Source organism: Nannospalax galili, unplaced genomic scaffold (genome assembly GCF_000622305.1).
Source record: "Nannospalax galili isolate Female #2095 unplaced genomic scaffold, S.galili_v1.0 scaffold346, whole genome shotgun sequence".
Taxonomy (NCBI): domain Eukaryota; kingdom Metazoa; phylum Chordata; class Mammalia; order Rodentia; family Spalacidae; genus Nannospalax; species Nannospalax galili.
In genome coordinates, this window is record NW_008357637.1 from 2663674 (window position 1) to 2683679 (window position 20006).

The 20006-nt window shown below is 40.2% G+C and overlaps 1 protein-coding gene across 5 annotated transcripts in view; it reads left to right on the forward strand.

Moving 5' to 3' along the window:
• Rapgef4 (Rap guanine nucleotide exchange factor 4) overlaps nucleotides 1-20006 on the forward strand; it is a 362806-nt gene that overhangs the window by 124237 nt on the left and 218563 nt on the right. The window contains exon 1 of one of the 5 annotated variants that reach the window (XM_008855274.1): nucleotides 15650-15903. The exons of 3 other annotated variants lie outside the window; for them this stretch is intronic. The gene's annotated coding sequence lies outside the window, so the exon portion shown is untranslated. Of the gene's footprint in view, nucleotides 1-15649; nucleotides 15904-20006 lie in introns of those variants that run through there. One more of the 5 variants, XM_008855273.1, reaches the window with a different exon arrangement.

Below are 20006 nucleotides of genomic sequence, written 5' to 3' on the forward strand. Positions count from 1 at the left end.
AGTAAGGATACATATCTTTCAAAAGTGGCTATAAAATTTTTAGGTTTGCTGTTGAATTAATACAGTTATACAATATTGGACACAGCATAAGCCCTGTAAGACATAAAATTAGATGCGTTTTTAACCTTTAACAAAGATCTCCATTTCATTTTAAAATACTGTTTCTTACAGAAAGACTCACTGTTTTTGTTACTAACACTGAGATGTTGGCACATGTGTCTCTAATCTGTTTGTATCTGATTATTACTAGTCATGATTGGTTGCACTCGGATCCTTGGCGCCTGTGTATGTCTATAAAGTCATCGGGTAGATTTAAAAAAATTTTATTTGTTGTTTTTATGTGTACGCATGTATTGCTTGTGTGTAGGTAAGTGTACCCATGTCGTGCAATGCCCATGGAGGTCAGAAGAGGTTGTCAGCACCCCTGGGACTGGAGTTACAGACAGTTGTTAGCTGCAATGTGGGTTCTGGGATTCGAACCAGGGTCTCCTGCAAGAACAACCAGTGTTCTTAATCGCTGAGGCATCTCTCCAGCCCCTACTGTTGTTATTTTTTAAAAAGTATTTCTTTCTTTATGTTTTATGTGTATGAGTGTTTTGCCTGTATTTATGTAAATGCACCCATGTATATAATACCTGCAGAAGCCAGAAGAGGGTGTTAGAGCTCCTGGAAGTGGAGTTGTAGACAGGTGTTAGCCATCATGTGAGTGCTGGGAACCAAACCTGGGTCCTCTGCACGAACAGCCAAGGCTATTAACTGCTGAGCTGTCTCCAACCCTAACTGCTGGTATTTGGGACATTAAGTTGTAACTCTTTTGACAGCAGGTCCAGTGTCTTACTTGTATTCTTTGCCTTATGTGTGCTTAATCTTTGAGGATGAATGCACTCGATGGGTATGTACTCCAGTTTAGGCTGTGTGTTGCAGGATGATCAAGTACATAGTGCCAGGGAAGTCTGTGTATCATCAGTCTGAGACAGGGGGGCTTGGAGCAGCACAATCTCCCAAGGGCAAAATGGCCTCAATCTGCCCTCTTGGAAATCTCATCTCACTGTCCCAAGCTGGATCCATGAGGCCTACGGGGCAAGGGCCAAGGCTAACCCTCTGAGATTTTAGGTGGCCTTCAGGTGCCCTTTGACGCGATGGACCCTGGCAGTGGAAAATGTAGACAAACAGACTTGGGCCTTTCTCCTGGAAATGCAGCCTCTACTTTCTCATAGAGAGACTTCACACCTTCTCTCTTGCACTTCCTTCCTCTCTCACACCCACGGTGAATCAGCTATATGCACTCAAGCATTAGATTCAATTACTTTTATTGTTAGGCTTGGCACTGATTATCTTTACTCGTCAGAAAATTATCCAGTAGCTTAAAAAAAAAATAAAGACAACAAAATGAGGAAATTCAGCCACAGTGTGTCCCTGTGAGTTCGACTGGCAGGAAAGTCCTCCATCCGAGGGGTCCTTCGGACGTTTGGCATGTTGTGCTTGTTCACTACATTTTATTTCATAAGTGGAAACCTGAGGGTTTGTTTTTAGTTCTTTTCAATATCACACATATGTTAAGCCATCTAAAGAAGAAAGTATCAGTTTAATATGATCTTTGTAGTATAAAGCATTTGATTGATAATAATCTTTACTTTCTATGTATAGTGTTAAGCAAACACGTTCAGACCCTGGTTCTTGGCAACTTATTTAATTAATTAATTTATTTGATACAGGATCTTATGCATTCTAGGTTGGCCTTGAACTTGCTGTATAGCTAAGGAAAACCTTTGAACTTCTTATCCTCAGTCTCTACCTCCAAAGTGCTGAGTTTACAGGCATGTATCAGCACAGCTGGTGTATGAATTGCTGAGGATCGAACCCAGGGCTTTGTGCATGCTAGGCAAGCACTCTACCAACTGAGCCACATCCCCAGGCTTGCAACTTGTCTTCTGACTGGGAAGAAGGAATAAATCGAAGCCAAGCTTACAGATATCTGATGGGAATACAAATCCCAATGATTTGGGTATAAAATATTCTGGGAATGATCACTGATAATAGTAGAAAGGACACAGGCAATAGGGGTCCCATGGTGGTGAGTCCAGGTGGGCTGGAGTGGCTTTGATAGAAGTCTGGGAGATTTTTGGATCTGTAGGATTTCCGGTTGAGCAGTGAGTGTTTCGAAATAAGCCTTAGCTAAATACATTACGAGGAAGTCATCATCTCTTACACTTTGAGGGAACCCCAGTCGTAACACTTAATGAGATGACATGGCCTAGCATGTGCTGTTTTGAATAATGCCAGCCAGTTTCAAGTGGGCAGGACTAAAATGCAGACCAAGCCCAGGTTTTTTTTTTTTATAGTTTAAGTAATGTCTGATGTTTGCCAACGTGCAGGAAGGTGGTAGAGCGAAGTGTACAAATTGCTTAGAGCCGTGCTGTCATCATTTGGACTGAGACATTCTGACATGACATAGCTGGGCAGCAGCTGGCCCCTCAGTGGTACTGGGATGGATTTGGCAGACAGAAAGAGAATGTGAAAATGTTTCTGAAACATTGTCACTTAGAAGTAAACCAAAAATTGTGGTGAGATATTCATGAGACTACCATTTATTTTATTTTATTTTTTGGTCTTTTTGAGACAGGGTCTCCTTGTAGCCCCAGCTGACCTGGAACTCGCTATGTAGACCAGGCTGGCCTTGAACTCACAGAGATCTGCCTGCCTCTGCCTCCCAAGTGCTGGGATTAAAAGCGTGCGCCACCATGCCTGGCCCAAGACTACCCTTTAAATAAACCTGCACAACTCAATGGCAGTGAGTCTGTTCAGAGTGTTGTACCAGCATCACCAATGCCTAACTCCCCAATGTTTTCATCACTCCCTAAGGAAATCTTGTACCCCGTAAGCTCTAGTCCCATGGCCCCCTCCAGCAGTCCTTAGCAACTATGCATCTGCTTTTAGTCTATGACTAGATGTCTTGGGATGGTAGAAGAGTTTAGAGGGAGCGATGAAGGACCCAAGATCAGGAATTGGCAGGTGAGGGATCCTTTGAAATCGAGTTTGGTTTTCAACAACATAGTAGCATCTGTTTCATAACAGCATGAGGGCTCTCTCTGTCACAGTAAGCTCTTTCCCACTCTCTCATTTTCTTGTCTCTTTCCCTCTCTCCTCTCTCCCTCTCCCCTGTGTCTCTCATACTCTCCACCCCCTCTGCCACCTTCTTTCCTCCCTTTTCTCTCTTACTTCTCTCTCCCTGCCCGATGTCTCGCACCCCACCTTCTCTCTCCCACCCTTCCCCCATTACTTTCCTTCTCTCTTTCTCTCTACCCCTCCCTCCCACCAGCCCATGCTGAGGATCAAACCCAGAGCCTTACACATGCTAGACAAGCTCTACCACTGAGCTGTAGCCTCAACCCCTTTGCAAACTTTTAAAAACAACCTTTGGATGATATATTTAGTACAAATTCCCGCATTTCAAGTGTAATTTAATGATTTTTAGCATCTTCACTGAGTGGTGAAACCATTTCTATAACCAAGTTTTACAACAGTTTTGTGCTTTGAATAAGATCCTGCAGATCTGTTAAGAGTAACCCCACCCCATTCCATCCCTAACCCTAGACAACCACTGATTTATTTTTTGCCTTTATAAGTTTGTTTTTCTGAGTATTTTATGCAAACTGAATTGGACAATATATGGTTTCTGTGTTTGGTACTTTCACTGAGGAGTTTTTCACATTCATTCAAGATGTGGCCTGTGTAGTCCCTTTTTACCCCTGAATAGTACTCCATAGACTAGATATGCCAATTGTCTCCATTCACCTGCAAACATTTTAAAAGGGATTTGTTGTCTGTGAATTCTAGATGAGTGGATTACTAGAGGGTCACTACCATGCTCCCCTTCCAAAACAGTTCCTGGGGGAGATCCAGATTTGCAGACCATTCCTTTACTAAGTAAATACTTGTTAACCCTTCACAGCTCAGGGCCAGACCTGGGTGATGGGCGTGTGATCTTGGAATTTCTGCTCCAGTGTGGGAGGAAAAACTCCTTTCACATATGTGAGCATAGTTCTGCTGGTCAAAGGAACAGACACATGGGACACAGATAGGACTGATGTTTGGCTAGAGGCAGCTCTCTGTGTTCCCTCCCCTGACTGCATTGCTCCAGATAGGAGATGAGCCCCGTGCTCCTCCCAGGTGCTCCCGTACCATCCTGAGATCCCAGCACATTATTTTAGAATTGCTTGTTTGTTTTGCATGGCTCTATTCTCTTGGGAATGTGAGCAACCTGAGGGCAAGATGGTGACTCTGTCTGCTGAGCACAGTGCCCTGTCTGACAACATAGGCATGAAGGTGCTGGTGGTGACTTGATGGGAGAGTGTATGACTACAACCCATTCTGGCAAGGATTGGGGACAAGGCGAAGTGGAGACATTTGTGCCCTTCCAGTCTCTTGAGCTCTCAAATAGCTTGCTCTTGCTCTCTGCTCACAGAGCTAGAGTCATGTGGCTTCTCCAGAGTGAAGGACAGAAGGAAATGCCCTGACTTCAGGTCCACTCTGCTCCTTGGCACACAGTCTCCACACAACTTCTACCACTATCATTAGCATCTTAATTGTGTTCCTAGGGTTACTCTGAGGCCAGACTATTTAAGGAAACAGCTTGAAAATAGTCTTATGTGGGTAGGGTGATGGGGCTCAGATGCCAGGGGTGGTGACAGAATGGCTTCTGCAGCCTAGGCTCAGGCCCCTCCCGGTTCAGTCTTGCTGCCACTGCCTCATGCCATCAGCTCCTCCTAGATTCCAGCCCTGGGCCATCTTGCCTGACTAGAAAGCCAGGTGTGAAGGGAACAATACACATCGTGTGTATTCTGGGCTGAAGGTGGAAGCAGAAAGACCTATGTGGCTGGACCAGGCAACGTGCTTCATGTGGAGAAGAAAGCAGGTGGCTCTTGAGGGTTTTTGTGGCTGTGCTGGTGGCTGGGGTCTAGTCAGCATCCCCTTAAATCACTGGGACAAAATCCTAAAGAGGGAAGAGATGTGAGAACATCTGATCTTAGAGATCATTTGAATCTTGTAAAACAGACTGACTATGCATAATGTTACGTTATTCTCTCTAAAAATATGTATGTGTAATCTGATTTACTAGATCATGTGCTAGCTTTGTTCACCTTGGATAACTGGGGAGATTCATCTGTGGACTTGTTTATAGACGTGCTTATTTTCATGGTTGTTGACTGGGACCCATTAGGTTTGTCCATCATATCCATTTAGTGCATGGATAGCGATCATCATTACTGATATGGTGATTGTAATCTGGGTCTCCATAACCCCCACCTCGTACAAAGGACTCTTGGTACATGGGGGTCCTCCCTTTTTTTTTTTTTTTTTTTTAAAAAATCTTGTTTATAGACGTGCTTATTTTCATGGTTGTTGACTGGGACCCATTAGGTTTGTCCATCATATCCATTTAGTGCATGGATAGCGATCATCATTACTGATATGGTGATTGTAATCTGGGTCTCCATAACCCCCACCTCGTACAAAGGACTCTTGGTACATGGGGGTCCTCCCTTTTTTTTTTTTTTTTTTTTAAAAAATTTTTTTTGAGTAATGGTAGATAAAGATTTTAACTCTTGTGTTTGGGTTGACTCTATGATTAAAGAGCCTCTTCACCATTAAAAATGTTTGAGGTAGCTTAGATACAGTCTAATTCTAAGTCACACACAGAGTATTCCTCTCTGAGCCAATGTCCTGTGCAAATTGTGACACGTGGCCTTAATCTTATGAATCAAAAGTCAGGATATCCCTTTTTCCCCCTTCTTAACACTTCACCTTTTCATTAACACTAGGTTCCTTCTGTTGAGTTGGTAGTTTCATTTTAGTATAGAAATCAAGTTTAATTAAAACTTACTTGCCATTTAAAATGATAATGTTTGAGTTAGCATTCTTAATTACCTTGGGTAAATTGCCCATAGAAGCTCATATAATTCATTTGTTTGTTCAAAGTATTACTGTGTCATTTGCATATTTTGAACTACACCACTTTAATGAAACATTGGGCTGGAGCCTACAAATGCCAAGAAGATGGTCTCTCCATCTTGGACTGTTTGTTCAGCTGGAAGATTTTTATCATTCTACTTACTGAGTTTTTGCAAAAGATTGAAGTCTTAAAAAGCTTCAGTGTTAGAAAATCATTAGTTATGAAGTGTCTGGAGAAAGGGCTGCAGTGCAGTGCCCAGGAGAAGCATTTGAGCCTGGCTGTGGTCTTCATCTTCTCATAGAGATGCGGGTTCTTTAAGTCCAAGATGGCAGCTTGCAAACTTGAAAGGGTATGAAATTGGGTTATGTTTCTAACATATTAAGAGAACTTACAAATAATTATTTGGAAAACTTGTCCAAATTAGTGAAAAAAAAAAAAAACGTGCTATTGACAGATGGTAGCAATTTTATTATTCTGAGTATGGTGTGGTCATTAATCAGCCCTAATGAAGTCCATAGGTGAAAGCTTTAGGAATCTTTATGGAGAAAAAGATAAGAATGATATCACATTTCATACCTATTATTTTAGGTTTTGTGTATGAATTATAGTTCATAACCTTTGGGAATGCTACTTTGAATATTCTTTGAGATATTCCTTAGCTGAGAGAAGTGAGGGATTTATAGACACATTTGCAGGTCAGCCTAAAGGAAGTCACTCTCTGACTTATTGATTTTTAAGTAATTTCAGAGCCTTGTCACTGGTCACCCTCTTAACTTTAGAAACTGATTCATAGCTTCCTACTGTATAGAACATAATAAAACACATTGTATTTGGTTGGATACCTCCAACTTTCCTGTTGCCTGCAACAAAACTGTGGAAAACATTCCAATAAGAATGTTATTATACATTAGTATTAGCTGCATCCTAAAAGCATTTCTGAATGGTGTGGCTGGAAGGCAGGTCTTAACCCTTGTAACAACTATAAGATGTTATTGTCCCTTGAAATAGCTTGTGACTTTTCCATATCAACAATCATCATCTGTATATAAGAAGAATTTTATTTTTTCCTAGTCTTTAAGCCTTTTATTTATTTTTCCTGCCTTATTGCATTGGCTAGGATAATATCTATAAGGGTGAAGAGGATGGTGAGACTATGCATCCTTTCCTTATCATCAACTTTAGGGAAAAATGTCCAACATTTCACTGTTAAGTATGATTTTGAGTATAGATTAAGGAAATCTATTTTTAATTTGCTGAGGTTTTTTTCATGAAGTTCTATTGAAATCACAAAATACTTTTCTGAATATATTGATACAGTTCTAAAACGTTTTTCTAATTCTATTAATGTGATGAGTTATATTACTGATTTTAAAAATTAATTTATTTGCTTTTATTTTATGTATATGAGTGTTTTGCTTACATGTATGTAAATGCACAACTTGTGTGCAATGCCCACAGAGCCCAGAGAGGGCATTGGATCCTCTGGGAACTGGAGTTAGGAACTGTTGTTAGCTGCCATGTGGGTGTTGAGAACTGAACCTGGGTCTTCTGCAAGGGCAATGAATGCTCTTAGTCCTTGAGCCATTTCTCCAGCCCTTATATTACTGATTTTCAAATGTTAGGTTGTCTTACAGTCTTGAGGTAAACTTAATCATTATGCAGAAAGGATTACTGTCCTTTTTATATATTGCTGACATTGATTTGCTAATATTTGTTAAGGGCAGTTATGTCTATGTTAATAGATATTGACTTCCAGTTTTCTTTTCACAAATTATTTTTTTGTCAAATTTTGGTATCAGATTTATGATATCCTCAAAATGAGTCATGAAAAATTCCATTTTGCTCCTTTTTCTGACAAAGTTGTGTAAGATTAGTTTCGTATTGTTTGTTTTTGAGATGGTCTCACTATGTAGCCCTGGCTAGCCTGTGGTTATGTGGACCAGGCTGACCTCAAACTCACAGAGAATCTGCCTGCTCTGCCTCCTGACTGTAATATTTTTAATCCTTAAATCTTTAATACAATTCATCCTGAAAACATTTGTCCTGGACTTTTCTTTATGGGAAAGATTTTGATAAACATTTTAAGTTTATATAATACGTGCAGAGCTACTTAGGATTTTCAATTGTATCTTTCAAGGCATTTGTCTGTTCTATCTTATTTTAAATTTATTGAAATAAAGTTGTTTTTGTTATTATTTCACTATATTGGAATTCCTAAAGAGATCTCTTTCTCATTTATTATACTGGTAATTTATGGTTCCCTTTTATATTTTTCTTGAATGTAGTTAGAAATATATAAATTGTGTTATAAAGAACCAAGTTTTAGTTTTGTTAATTTTTTTCTGTTGGTTTTCTGCTTCACTGATTTCTACTTTAAAATTTTTCTTCCTTCCAATTTCCTTCTTCCATCAATTATTTTTTTTTTGGCTTTTTTGGCTTTTTTGAGACAGGGTTTCCCAGTAGCCCCAGTTGGCATGGAACTCACTTATGTAGACCTTGAACTCACAGAGATCCACCTGCCTCTGCCTCCCGAGTGCTGGGATTAAAGGCATGCACCACCACACCTGGCTCCATCAATCTTTTATATTGAATTTAATTTGCTGTTGTTGTTGTTGTTGTTGTCATTGTTGTTTTGAGACAGCATCTCCCTGTAGCCCCAGCTGGTCTGGAACTTGCTATGTAGACCAAGCTGACCTGGATCTCACAGAGATCTGCCTACCTCTGAGTGCTGGGATTAAAGGCGAGCACCACCACGCCCAGCCCATAGTTTGCTCCTTTTTGTTTGTTTGTAAAGATGGAAACTTGAGTCATTGCTTTTAGATCTTTCTTCTTTTCTACCATAAACATTTAAAGCTATAAATGCCCATGAAGAACTGTGTAGACCCTGTCCCCCAAATTTCAATATGTTGTGCCTTTATTATCATTTAGTTCAGAGTATCTTAAATTCCCTTTGTGATTCTTTCTTTGGTCTATGAGTTCTTTAGAAATGTGTTGTCAGTTTCCAAATATTTTGAGTTTTCTAAATAGCTTATTGATATTGATTTAATTTAATTATGATCAGAAAACATTTTGTTGTATTTCAGTCTTAATATTTATAAGACTCCTTTAAAGCACACCTTATTTCTATCTTGATGGAGGCACCATTTGTAGTTCAGAGAGTGTATTCTGCAGGGGTTGGGTATGGCCTCTGTGGATGTCAGTCAATATGGTTGATAGGGATGCTCAGGTCCTACATGTCTCCAGAGATTTTTTTTTCTTCTTCTTGTAGTTCTGGGAATGAACCATAGCCTATATAGCCCAGTTGGGTTTTCTGTCTTATTCTATCAACTACTGAGAAAAGACTATTAAAATCTCCAGCTAACACTGTGAATTTTCCTACATAATAATAAATTCTGTCAAAGTTTGCTTTGTATTTTAGCCACATGTGAATTTTATTCTTAGTTTTCAGATGAACTGCCTCTTTTGTCATTATCAAATACTCTATGCCTGATAATACTGTGCTATGAAATGTAATTCATATGATACTAATATATCCACAGCAGTGTTGTGTGTGTGTGCGTGTGCAATGTGTGCAGTTGTGAATGTGTGCACATGTGTGTGTGTGTGAATCCAGGTGTGCCTGTGCTGTGATATGTGTCTGGAGGTCAGAGGACAATTTGGGTATTGACCCACACCTTCCACCTTGTTTGAGACAGGGTCTGTGTGTTGTACTTCTGATGTGCATGCCAGGCTAGCTGGCCTGTGAACTTCTGGGCATTCTCCTGTGCCTATGTCCCATCGTCCCATGATACCGGGGTTACAGGTGTGCTCTGTGCATCCAGCTTTCATGGTAGTTCTGGGGATTTGAACTCAGGTCCTCAGGCTCTTGTGGCATGCTTTGAACCATGGCCATCTCTCCAGCTCCACTGTAGCTTTCTTTTTTCGTGATACACATTTTTCCAAGCTTTTGTTATCAGACTTTAAATATTTTGTATTTAGCAGGTATGGAGATCATCAAGTAACTTATTTTTGTCACTATTCTGAAAACTTCTGTTTTTAATTTTTGTTTGTTGTTGCTGTTGAAGTGTGTGTGTGTGTGTGTGTGTGTGTGTGTGTACACGCACATGCGTGCTTAGTGGGCTGTGTATGTATACTGTATGTGTGTGGAGAGACCAGAGGTCAACTTTGGTATTCCCCAGGAGCCATCCACTTCATTTTTTGAGGCAGAGGCTCTCACTGTCCTGGGGTTCAGCTAGGCTGTCTGTCCATCAGGTCCCAGCAATCTGCTCATCTCTGCCTCTCGAGTGCTGGGGTTCTGTAAGCACACACCACCATTCCCAGGTTTTTTTTTTTTAAATGTGGGTTCTGGGGGTTAAACTCAAGCCCTCATCCTTGCATGACAAGCACTTTATCAACTGAGTCATCTACTGATCCCTTCTTTTTTGTTTTTTGAGGCAAGATTTTTACCATATACCCCAGGCTAGCCTTGCACTCACTGTGTAGCTAAGGCTAGCCTCGAACTCTTGAGCCTGTCTCTATCTCCCAAGTACTAGGATTATAGACATGCACCACCATGCCCAGCAAAATTTCTGTCTTTGTTTAAAATGTTTAGTAAATTTATATTTAATGTAATTATTTATATGATTAGATTCAGGTTAACTATTTTGCCATTTGTTTTTTTCTTTGTCCTATGTGATTTTGGATTCTTTATTTTCCCTCACCTTATTTTGGGTTAATTGATGTTGTTTAGAATTCTATATTAGTTTAGATTTCCAGGAAGCAGGAGGAAAGATGGAGGTATATGTGAGAAATTTATTTGGTAAAACCAAGATAAAGAAAAGAAAGAGCATGAGCTTGTGACTTGCTGAAGGAGGGGAGAAAGAAGGAGAATGTAACAGAGGGGGCCTCCAACAGCACTGCAGGGTAGAGAACATCTCTGCCAGCCTGGTAGAGGACGTTGGTATAGAGGTGCCCAGTGAACAAGTTTGCATGGCGCAGAAAAAGGATCAAGTTCTCATGGCTTGCCAACTCAACCGTTGGTCAGCTTTGAAGAACACAGCTTTCATCCATTTGCACTAGTTCCTAGAGGCAGCACTGTTGATGCTGTCAGCTAACTGTGTTCCTTACAGCTGATTGGCAGGTTTCTTCTCTGGAAGGGAGGCCCCATCTGGCTGTCACAAATTTCATTTTATTTTTTCTGCTGACTTTTTGTTGTGTCTCTGCCTCAGTTTTTTGTGGTTGCTCTGGGGATTGCCACATATATTTATATCTTTCAAAATTTATTTTTATTTTATGTGTATGAATGTTTTGCTTACATAAATGTGAGTATACCACATGCATGTAGTGCTCTTGGTGGCCAGAAGAGGGCATCAGATTCCCTGGAATTGGAGTCACAGATGGTTGTTAACCCTCATGTGGGTTCTGGGAACTAAATCCAGAGCCTCTGCAAAAGCAGCCAGTGCTCTTAACCCCTAAACCATCTACCTAACTCCTATTTGCCACTTTTTACCTGCAACTTAAGAGTTACTATTGTGCTGCTTTGCACCATATGCTGAACCTTCCAACAGTCGAGAGTTCTGTTCACTGTTCCCTCTTCTGTGTGCTGCCCTGCATGTTCTTCAGTGTGCATTAGAAACTACACAAAACAGTGTCATATTTTATTAGAACAGTTGTATTTCCTCTCAATAATTTAAAAAGAAATGTGTTATGTCTGTGGGTCTTTCCCATTTTCTCACACAGTTACCAGTTGCAGTCAGTCCTCCTCCTTCATAGATCAAATAACCATCTGGAGTCACTTATCTTCAGCCCAGGGATTCTTCAGCATGTTAAGCCATGGTGACTAAAGATCTTGGGTTTTGCTTCTCTGAAAATATGTCCATTTGGTCTTGACTGTCTGAATATTTTTGCTGGCTATGGAATTCTAACCTGACAGTTATTGTTTTTCTGTTGGCACTTTAAATGGATGGCATGCTCCAGTATCTCCTGGTCCCTATCCTGTTCAGTGAAATGTTAGTATTTTCTCCTATGTGGAATAACCATAGTTAATAGTTCTAAATTTCTCTGTATCTTTGAATTTTAAAAATTTGAGCATGGTGTGTTTTAACATAGACTTATATGTGTCTATTTTAAATTTTAATTTTCCTGTAGGTTTGCTGAGGTACTTGAATTTGTAAATTCGTGTCTTGTTTAAACACGTTTTGGAAAATTAGGATTATTATTCAAATATTTTTCTGCCTACTTTTCCTCTTTTTATCCTTCTGGGATTCCAGTTACACATGTGTTAGACCTGGTTCTGTGTAGCCCACTGGACTCTAAGACTCTTCATTAATATCTTTCCTCTAAGCTGGTGTGATGGCCCACACCTTATTTGTAACATCTGAGAGGATAAGGCAAGGCAGCCTGGGCTACATAGTGAGACTCTGTCTCATCTCAAATAACAAATATGTTTTTCTCTGTTCTTCAGATTGGATAATTTCTCTTATTTAAATTTGCAGATACCTTTGATTATTATCATTATAACCAATTCTTTTAGGTTCATCAAGTGAAGATTTTCAGATATTCTGGGTTTTAGTTCTAGGATCCCCCCCCACCCCCCGCCTTTTGTCTACTGCCTGTGTTTCTGCTGCCCTCATTTTATGCCCTTCAGCCTGGTTAGAACAGCTGCTTTGCATTCTTTATCTGCTGCATCTAATACCTGCATTACCTCAGAATTGGTCTGTAGGGGTTGCCTTTTCTTTTGAGACTGGTTGCATTTTCCTGTTACTAATAACTTTGTAATGTAGTGTAAATATTGTGAATCATAGAGATTTGGAATTCCATCTAAAGCCTTTAGAATACTGATTTTCTGTTTTTATAGGCAGGAATTCAGACTTCAGTTTTGTCTTCCTGTGACACAGAGTAGCAGAAATCTCTCCTCAGTTCTTTCTGGCTTAGGTGACCTGTTTAGAGTCTGCCCCATGCATTTGGAGTATTGGAGTCAGTTTGTACTTTCCCTCTTCTCTCTGCTATCAGCTCCTGACCAGAGATCACACTATGAAGTGAATCTAACACACACACACACACACACACACACACACACACACACACACACACACAGAGAGAGAGAGAGAGAGAGAGAGAGAGAGAGAGAGAGAGAGAGTCGTGTTCCTTGTTCAGGGGCTAAGAGGAGGTTCTTGTGGTATGATTCTTCAGAACAATGGAAGGAAATATGGGAGATATCCTGGGCCTTGTGACAGTTTCTTATGTACTAGGCTTGTGCTGAGGTCTCATTACTTAATGGATACTTTAGATGTCTTTAAGTGTTTACGTTTTTTATACCATAGTTTATATGTAAGTCGCCTTAAAACATTGCGCTGCACTTGCAAAGGATGCCTTTCATTTCATAGAATTCCTGGTTCATGGTCCTGTGATATTGGGCTTCTGGGGCTATCCTACTTTGAAAAACTGATAAGGTTTATGTAGTTAGTGTTTACAAATAAGATAACTTTTGGAAGAAAGTAGTATCAACAAGACTGTAATGAGTATTTGTGAGTTATTTATTGAAGAAACCACACACAGCAGTTCTGGAATAAATGCCCTTTAGATGATGTAAAGCCAGGCCTTGAAGGCACAGTACTAGGACCAGCCTGAGCGATGTTTATTCCAGAGTTTCTGCTGCTTCTGTGATTCCCCTTCTCTCCTCTAGCCTGAAGTTCATCAAATGATCAGTTTGCTCTTATTCCCTTCCCTCCTGTTTTCATCTTCAGGTTGCCTTTTCAGAGTCTGGCTCATTCCATGTAGGTTGGCCATAAGCTGATCTGTAGGGTAGTGAAAACCTTATTCACTTACATTACTTTCAGACAGAGGAGAAGGTCTGGAGTTCCCTCAGCTTCACAGAGCAGTGCTCTGTACTGTACCCATGGTGACGAGCACAGGCTCCATACCTGATTGACCGATGGCTCTTAAATCCCAGCCAGGCAGTTCTGGGAAGGTGGGTTTATCTTCCCAGTGAAGTAAAACTGAATCTTGAAGGCCATGATAAAGGTTTTGGCATTCATCCTAAGAGTGATGGGAAACTAGACGGAGTTTGAAGCTGCCAAGCAGCAAGCCCAGATTTAAATTTTCAAAACAATTTCTCTGGTTTGTGAAACAGTATAGGATAACCAAGTTCTAGAACATAGATGTTAATACACAGCTTAAAGGTTTAACCCAGGGATGCTATCTAGCAGAATGGATACTTGGTAGTCTTCAAGAAGCCCTCCCAAGTTATATTCCTGAGTGCAAATTTGAAAGAAAATTGAGAAGCAGAAAGTTTAAGATTGACTTTTTCTTCATGTGTATGTGGAATCTACTTTTCTTGAAGATAAGAATAATAAAACATTATATATATTTATAAAAAAATTACAGCATGGGTGAAGCCATAGGTTCAATCCCCATTACTGCCCCCCCAAAAAATAAAGAAAAGGGAGAAATTATAGCAATATAAATTCCAAGGATTATGGAATTGAGCATTATATACCTATTAAAAATGACAAGTCTGTATTTTATGTCTTCAGGGAAATAGGTATGTTATAATTTGTTAATTTAAATGCTTTATTTATTTACTTTTATGTTTTTCCAGTGTGTATGTAAGTACATAATGTGCATGTAAACCCACGGAGACCAGAAGAGGGCATCAAATCCCCTGGAACTGGAGTTATGCATGGTTGTTAGCCACCATGTGGGTGCTGAGAATCAAACTTGGTTCTTCTGCAAGAGCAGCAAATGTTCTTAACTGCCGAACCATCTCTCCAGCTCCCAATTTGTTAATTTTCGAAAGTAAAATTAAAATGCAAAAATACATTTAAAATGATGAAAAAATCATTTTTCTTTTAATGAAGATACTCATGACCGTAACTGAAACTTCTGCAGTTAGTGTCCACCAAGTTCTGCTGCTTGGCAGCTGCTTCATAGCTTTGTTGCTTAAAGGGGAATGCAAACTCATTATTCTGTTGGTAGTCATTGTGAACCTGGTTTTAAATGCTGAGACACCACTGGGCAGTAGCATGCTAAAGAGATTAAAAGAAAATGTTCATTTGCAAATGTACTCTGATAGGTGTCTGCTTCCCAAACATCAGTGAAGACCAAGAGAGTATTACTTGTGCCTTGAAGGGCACAAGTAAGGGCACAGACAGCTGAGGAGTTAAGCACAGTCCTCCTCCGCTTCCTCATTGGTGGCTGTTTGTTGCTAGCAGGTTACAAGGTTAATCATGTTTGATGAATTTCCCAAAATTATTTTTAGGATTTTCAGTTTCTTGTATGTAACTTGCACTTAAATTTCTTATCAAAATAAAGACAAGTATGCATATGTGAGCCAAATATGGTGAAAAAGGAAGAGGTTTCTCTGAAAACGTGAAGATAAACTGCATCCAGGGCAGGGAGAGGAGTATCGGGCTGCTCTATTGTAGTGAATAGTGAATTCTGGGCTGAAAAACACAGATGACATCTCTCTCTAGGATTTCTTGGGGCCATCTGCTGTTTTAGAACATAAATTGTAAATTTACCTTTGAACCACAGCAGTCTCACTGGACCTGTCCCTTTACCACTCTGACTTCCAGTCTCAATGGGATCCTGAAGGAGAGGCTCAATAGAATAAACAGTGGAATCCTTGTCCGGGAATGACTGCCTGGCAATTGTTTCATGGAAAACAGGGAGGGGTGGGGGACAACAACCCTGCTCTGTTCACTGGCTCTTTAATTTAGATTACCAATGATAAAGCCGTGGCTACAGCTAAAGAAAGGTAGGATGCATACGCAGAAACATTAGTGCTAATATGCTGCAGAAAGACACAGTAAATCAGTCCAGCTCTCATACATCACTAGAAGAGAAGCTGATTGCAACTTGACCATGTGCCTGAGTGGTCCCATCAGTGAGAAGAGCAGAACATGGATTAAAAAAACTAAGATGTACCGTTAGGGCTACTTGCTGTGCTGGACCTGGGAGAAGTGTCTGGTGTAAGTGTCAGCTTGTTTTATCCATATTTATCAGTGTGTTCATGTCCAGGGAGCTTGTTTTCATGGAAGCCCCAGTATGTTTGTTTGCAGTAGTAGACTTCATTCTGCATAAATGTAAGCTCAACCTAATAAAGTTCGGAGGACAGGACAGTTTAGCTCAGTGTGTATCCAGGAGGGAGATCTGAGGAAGTGATGTTCATCGGTACTATCTATAGGAAGCCTGGGGGTGAGATTTTGTTGTTGTTGTTGGTGTCTTTTGATTTTTATTTTGCAGGGAAGTGGAGGGAGGGTGAGAGGGAGGTTTAAAATAAGAAACTCAGTTGTTTTTCTAATCTTTAAAAAATATATATTTGTAACCCAGTATTTCACTTCTCCTCTGGTCTTTTGTTTTGGAAACTGGGTTTGAATATGCAAGCCAGACTGCTTGAAATGCATTATATTTTATGACTGGGATGTTTGTATTGTTTCATATCTGTTATTAGACAAAATAATCATAAAGGGTGTTTTCTGTGGACCTTTTTATATTCCAAAATTAAGTACAGATGGTAATTTCCAGCAGTTTTAAAAATTTGTCAATTATTTAATTTAGCATCACTTAAGCATCTGCAGAGAGAAAGCTGAGATGGTGCAGAGATTGAATGAGCATTGATTGCTAGTCTGAATTGCATCTTTAAAGTTTTTTGCCTCAAATCTCTGATTTCACAGTTTATTTTTACCAAATTAGATTATCATATTTTATTATCAAGACTGTGACTGTGTGGAACTCTCTCCCGTACCCCATGCTTCCCATTAGAGCAGAGCTTGCAGCGCCTGCCGATTGTTGCTGTGAGGGAAATTCTCAAGCCAGCCCACTGAGAAGATTGCTTAAATAATGCATGGGCAAGAGCTAGGCAAGATGGAATTTATGGCCCAGACACGGAGATCAGGCTTTTGTTCAGAGGGGAAACCATTTAAGTGTGAGCATATTCTGTATACTGAGGCTCCCAGGGACTAATGTCACTGAATGAAATTAGTGGCCACATGATGCTGTCTACATACTATTTCAAAACAAGCCTTAAAACAACCCATTGAGACCATCATATGGCTGGCAGGAAGGAGGTGAGGGAGTGCCAATTGGAAACAGAATCCCTTCACCAAAAATTCCATGGGACAGACACGTAAGTGAATTTTCTGCAGGGAGGAGGTGGCCCTAGGGAAGCTGGATGCTTGACTGTTGAAATACAGTGCGGGCAGACTTGTTAGGAAAGATAAACCTTGACCAAATGGCAGCATTCTATGGACGACGTCTTCCATCTTGTCCTAATTAGAGGAATATGTCTGCTGAATTCTAATCTCTTTAATTGTTGATAGAGCAGGCATGTGATTTGCTATAAATACACACATGCATTCATTTCTGAAATAATGGCTGTTGCCAAATATATTAGGCCGACAGGAGTGCTGGACTTGGGAAGCTGTGCTGAGTCGTTGAGTTTGAGAGGTAATGGACCAGTCGAGAATCTCTGCACAGCTGGGCCAGCAGCTGCATCCAGTGCTCTGTCAAGTTTGGCCTCTAATTTTCTTGAACTTATCCTTGTTTGCCAAAGTGATGAATGTAGCAAGAACTTGGTTTAAATGAGCCGGCTGCAAGTGACAAAGGCCCTTTCCAAGGAGTCTTTGTCAAAGTGGGAAGTCAACAGCAGCAGTGGCCAAATGAGGTATTGATTAGGCAATTGAAGTTTGAATAATCATAAAAGTGGAAAGATAAGGCCAGGCTGTAGAGTGAGGTAAGCTGGCAGAGGTCAGAATGCATTAAAAGGCAGCTTCGGGTCATCACTCTCCGAACTAAAGGACATATGGAAAAATCCAGAGTAATATCCAGCAATAATTATCTTGTCGTTAGGAAAAGTAAATAGTGCTGTGCATTGGCAGGTAGCCAGTGATCGTAATGCCTTCTCCCCTCACAGTGTATTGTTCTGATATTCTTTGGGGATCGGGTCAGAAAGAAGTGTCAGGAGAGAGAGAGTTTTATATTAAGAAGAGTCTAATGCTAAACAGTGCAATCCAAAGCTAGTCAAGTGATAGGGCAACAAGGCTTGCCTTCCGCTCCCTGATCCTACATATAGCAAGAACTTATTTAGCACTTACTGTGTACCTAGCATGTTCCACATAATACTGTGACTAGACTAAAAACTTTGAAGGCAGACACTTAGGTTTATACTTCTTTCTTACGAATCCCGTCTCTTAAAAACTACTAGCCTTAAGGTAGCTCCTTACCACTAAAGAGTGTGAACACTGAACCTTTGTTACTTGAAATGTGAAGAAAGTAAGGATCCTTTTGCAGCACTGGGAGAGTTAAGGAAGATGTACCTGGGTGTCCTCATACTTGAGAGGTGTGTTCTGCCCTCCCAAGATGTGCGCATATAATTCATCATGTAGTTGGAGTGTGTGTTGAGGAGCTTGGGGTGTTATTGGGTCAGGCCCAGAATGAGTAAGCGTGGCAGGAAAACTGGCTGGAGGTGTAACGGAGCCTTTGAACAGAATATGGATGGGGAGAGGATGAGGCTGGTGGGAATGAGGGACAAAGAGCGAGTCTGAAATACGTCTCGAGGGGAGACAGAGAGTGGCATGGGGTGAATTAAAGATGAAGAAGAAAGAGTTTAAAGAAGAATTATGATGCAGAGTAAACTGATCACAGCTTTGATATGGCAAGGCATGATTTATATTGATGTGTTTATTTGAAAATCAAAATGCTAAAGCAATACAGAATTTCAGTGACTTGTGAACTAAAAAAAATGTAATAAGAGAAAAAAAATTGGAGTGTTCCAGTTAACTTATATAAAGGGAGAAGGGAAAAAAATCAATAGTAAACCAATAATACAGGGCTATTGCTGACAATAGTAGGAATTCAAAGGAATTGCTTAAAATGGCAAATCTATGTTTGGAGTTTTTCCCAGACAAGACCCACAATCATCAAATAATAAGGCTGTGTTGCAGTCTTGGAACTTATTTAAGTTTTCCTGAGTTTAAAAATGCTGCTGAAGAGATACAAATAGTGTCAGGGTTGGGAAGAAAAAGAACATGGGGAATGGAAATTCTCAAAATAGCTTGGTTTTTGAAGAGGAACTGGTAGTCGAAGGTGACTGCTTAACCCCTTGGAACATTCGCCAGTCATTATCATTTGTTAGAAGACTTAGCAACAGTTATTCTTCAAATAGCTTATTGTGATATTTAAGGAAATCCAAACAAGAATAAAATTTATACTGTCCCCTTAATTGGCGAATGAGTTGTCATCCAAAAGTCCATTTAGGACAATGTTGTAAACATCTTTAGTCTACTTTTCAAGAGGCTACCTAGCTCATCCAACAGCAGAAATCGCATACATTCACGATAAAAAATTAATATCAAAGTACTTTTAAGGTTAATAATTAAAGTGTAAATGAGAAACATCAGGATAGAAAACATTTCAAATGTTTGTGCTTGGAAGGTTAACTAGTTACACGATAAAATGGTCTGTAAGTACTTTAAATATCATGTCTACTTGTGACTTTGAGAAGCTTTGGTTTCTTTAATTTTGAAATGTAAAGATCTCCTTGGCCTTCTTTCAGGTGTATCATGGTTTCTATGTTTATCAACATCTGTCATGACTCAGATTGTTTTCACAAACCAAAAGGAAACCAGATAAAGCTGAGAGAGAAATACCTGAGGTAGCCAGCAATAGAGAGAGAAGAAACGGCAGGTAAAAGAGTGAATAAGAATGAGAGGCCTAAAGAGAAATTCAGAGCTCTGAACATTGAAAGGAGTATGTGTGGAGAACATTGGGTCCACCAGCTCCTGGACCGGCCACCAGGGGTTGCCTAAGACCCAAGTACAACTCAGAGTTGTTTCTTGAGTTTAGGAAGCTGCTTTTGTGGCCACAGAGACCCGAGGACCCTTTGTGTCAGTCCCTCCCCTTGTCTTCACTTCCATCCCTGTTCATTTGGATGCCATACATTTTCATCTCAACCACTCTTGCCAGTGCTATCAGCTGTCCTGTTCATTCATTCACAAAAATTTAGTGCATGTTTCCTATATGCCAAGCATTGGACACTTGGAAATGAACAATAGACTCTTGCCTTTAGCATCTT